This window comes from Marmota marmota, unplaced genomic scaffold (assembly GCF_001458135.2).
Source record: "Marmota marmota marmota unplaced genomic scaffold, marMar, whole genome shotgun sequence".
NCBI lineage: Eukaryota > Metazoa > Chordata > Mammalia > Rodentia > Sciuridae > Marmota > Marmota marmota.
The window spans coordinates 21,965,791-21,969,654 of NW_026000101.1; the positions used below are offsets into that span (position 1 = coordinate 21,965,791).

Below are 3,864 nucleotides of genomic sequence, written 5' to 3' on the forward strand. Positions count from 1 at the left end.
TGGCATATATATATATATATATATATATATATATATATATATATGTTTGTGTGTGTGTCAACTTTAATTCTCTATTATAACAAAAAATAATGTTACAGATCTTATAACTTCTACTGAAGAAAGTTTGTAATTTTTGTCTGGTATAAGGTAAAACTGCTGAGTCAAAGAGTGCATCATTTGACATTTGCTATGTCACAAACCATGATAATTGGTTTGTGGTTTCCTTTTTTATTTTCAAGTTTTCAAACATCATTGTATATTTTGGATAAAGTCTTTTGCCAGGTTATTTTTCAGATCTTTTTTAATATTTAGATTATCCTTAACTTAATTTTTTCCTTATATAGATCTCATACATATTTTATTAGATTTATACCTAAGGACATTCTTTATTTTTCTCCTTGAATAATAACAAAAATTATGCTATATTTTAATTTCAAATCTAATTTTTCATTGCTAATAGAGAATTAATTGACTTTGAATATGAACCTTGCATCCTAAATATTTTGGGTGTGGGAGGGAAGTGAATCATGTATGTGAGGTTTTTTTTCTGTTTGTTTTATCTGGGATTTATTCGTGAAACTGATAGGGGTATTTTTCATTTTGTTTTTTTTTTTGTTTTGTTTTGTTTTGTTTTATAAAAAGGACTCATCAATTGCTAAAAACAGTATTTCCCCTTCAGGTTTTTCCTGAAAAAGCCTAATTTTGTTGCAATTTTTCATCACCTATGATGGTAAAAAGAGTACCCTGAAAAAATCCTGTGCCCAGTTTTAATACCCCTGTTGTAATCTTTCTCTGTCTAGTATATCAGCATTTTGGGGACATTTTTGGATGTATAATTATGAAAACAACTATTTTAAGTCCTTTGTGCAAAGAAAAAAAGACATATCAATTATATGAGATATAGAAAACTTTTGTTGAATTGTTAGTTTTCTACATACATAATCACACCAGCTGCAAACAGTTTTTATTTTTTCTTTTCTATCATACAAGTTTATTTCTTGTTTTGCCTTATTTTATTAACTGACTACAAGTATAATGTTATAAAAATTGGTGAGAGCGGACAATTTTCCTTTTGCCAATCTTAAAAAAATTCAGCTTCTCATCATTAAGTATAATAATTATTATAGGTATTGCCTAGGCGTTTGATTGTTTTTCATTTGTTTTTTGTTTGTTTGTTTGTTTATTTATTCATATATATATTTTTAAGAATTTTTTTGATACCAAAGATTGAACCCAGGTTTGCTAAATCGTTGAGCCTTATTCCCAACCCTCTATTTTTATTTATTTATTTATTTATTTATTTATTTATTTATTTATTTATTGAGACAGGATCTCTCTAAGTTGCTAGGCTGACTTTAAATTTGCAATCACCCTGCCTCAGGCTCCTAAACCGCTGGGATAACAGGCATGTACCACCATGCCATGCTTTCTAAATTTTTAACATGATTGAATTTTCATGTGCTTTTAATGTATCTATTGATATTGTTATGTAACTTTTCTCTTTTTACTTATTACTATATTAGATCACACTAGTTACATTTAAATATTGGAGCAACCATGCATACCTGAAATATAACTCATATGGTTTAGGTATATAAATATTTCTGTGATACTTATGATAAATATTGATCTGTTATTTTCTTCCTTGTAATATCATGTCAGGATTTGTATCGGGCTGGCCTCATGGAATGAATTAGGATGCATTCTCTATGCTTCCACTTTCTGATTAAGATTGTGGGGATTTATCATTTACTTAAATAGTTTAGAGATAGTAGCTATCATGAGTTAAATGTTTAGTAGAGCTCACCAATGAAATCATCACAATCTTGTGCTTTCTGCTTTTGAAAATTATTAATTATTGATTTAATTTCTTGAATAAATTGGGTTGTATTCAGTTTTAACAGATTTCTTTCAATTCAGACTTCAATGATTTTTTTTATTATTTTCAAAATAACCTAACATTGTGCATTTACTTCTAAGTCCTGTCTATCTTTCTCTGAAAACATTTAATAGAAGGCATCAGTTACAGTTATTTGGAGTTTTACATGTAACATTAATGCTGAGGTATTTTTTGTTTGTTAATTTGATCATTTTATTTTTTAGATTGTGAAGCATAATACTTTACAGAAAAGTACAAAAATGTAATTACAGACCTTCATTATTTATTACAATATAGATTATGTCACAATAATTTATAATGATACATAATATATGATGTATCTGTTCTTCAGGTGAAATATTTTTGAATTGCTTCAATCTGAACTTTTCTGAATAATGCTTTTCTGAGAATTCTCATTCATTTCTCTTTACATACATTTAAATATATTTCTATTGTATGTGTAAGTATTGAATTTCTAGTTCATAGTTTTATCATATGCTTGACTTTGGTAGATGTTGTTTTCCAAAGTAGTATTCCAAATTACACTTTAACTAGCAGTGCTTGAGAGTTTTCATTGATCTACAGGTCAGAATATCTTGGCATTGACTATAGTTTTCATTCTAACCCTAATGGTAGGCTGCTAAATTTCAGTTTTAATTTTTATTTCCCCAATGACCATAACATTTAACAGCCTTTCCTGTTCTTATAGACTATTTTTTTAAAATTCCTGTTAACACTGCTCACCTATATTTCTATGAGATAGAATTTTTTATCAAATAGTTGATTTTTTCTTATTTTTAAAGAATGAGTTCTTTGCCAACTTTTCCCTCCATTAAAAGGATTATTTATTTCTTTATTGTCAGTGCTAAGAATCAAAACCAGGTTCACACACATACTAGGCAAGTGCTTTACTACTGAGCTATATTCCTAGTTCCTAATGGTGTCTTCTTATCCAAGAAAATTTGTAATTTTATTAAGTAGAAAAGTTGATATATTTGTGAGTTGATTTTTATGACAAAATTTTTGCCTGCTCCAAGATCATTAGAAAATTCTTATACTATTTTCTGAAAATTTCATTGCTTTGCCTTTCCTTTTCACATCTATATTTAGTATTAACACATGTCCTTATTTTCTATTCAAAGTCCCCAGGTTTGACTTATTTTTTCACAGTGTAATTATGAGTGGTATTCCTTTAGATTTTCAAGATTGTCTGATTTTAAATGTTAAATTATATAATTCTCATTCATAATCAATATGGGAATGATTACTGTGCACAGTAAAATATAGTAGAAGAATGGCTACTATTAATGTACAGATATTCAAGTGACCTAACCAACATTATTAAAAATACGGATCAATAGTGTACACTATCATCTTTGCCCTAAAACAAGTAAGATGTTTTCTGTACAGTATCTTCTTTTCTTTGGTCTCTTTCTACACCAAACATACTATCTTGTTAATTATAATTAATTGTTAAAACTATGAAATACACAATGTTATTTGATAGTATAGGCTCTTCTTTTGTAATAGCATCTATCATATTATTGTCATTCCAGATTTCCATGTAAGGTTGGAAATTAGCTTGATAAACTCCACCAAAAACAAAACTGTAAGTATTTGTGTTATAATTTTTTTGATTCAGCTGGTCTTCGTGATGCTCATCTATAATACCACAGGCTCAGGATGCTAAGGCAGGAGGATTGCGAGTTCAAAGCCAGGCCTCAGTAAATTATGGAGGCCCTAAGCAACTCAGTGAGACCCTGTCTCTAAATAAAATAATTAAAAGGGCTAGGGATATGACTCACCGGTTAATTACCCCCGGAGTTTAATCCTAGGTACCAAAAAAAAAAAAGAGAATAGCTTTGATTCTACATATCAATTCGGTAAAATTATCTTAACACAGTATTGAATATCCCATGCCATCAACATAGTTTATCCCTTCAGTTACTTATGTCATATTTTAACTTCTCCCAATGGAGTTTTGT

The 3,864-nt window shown here is 28.6% G+C and overlaps 1 long non-coding RNA gene across 1 annotated transcript in view; it reads right to left on the reverse strand.

Annotated features, from left to right (window-relative positions):
- The window catches only part of LOC125610647, a 16,442-nt gene extending 13,943 nt beyond the window's left edge, over nt 1–2,499 (reverse strand). Inside the window, exon 1 of the long non-coding RNA XR_007340626.1 lies at nt 2,487–2,499. This is a non-coding gene — a long non-coding RNA (uncharacterized LOC125610647). The remainder of the gene's footprint in view (nt 1–2,486) is intronic.
- Between the last annotated feature and the right edge of the window lie 1,365 nt (nt 2,500–3,864).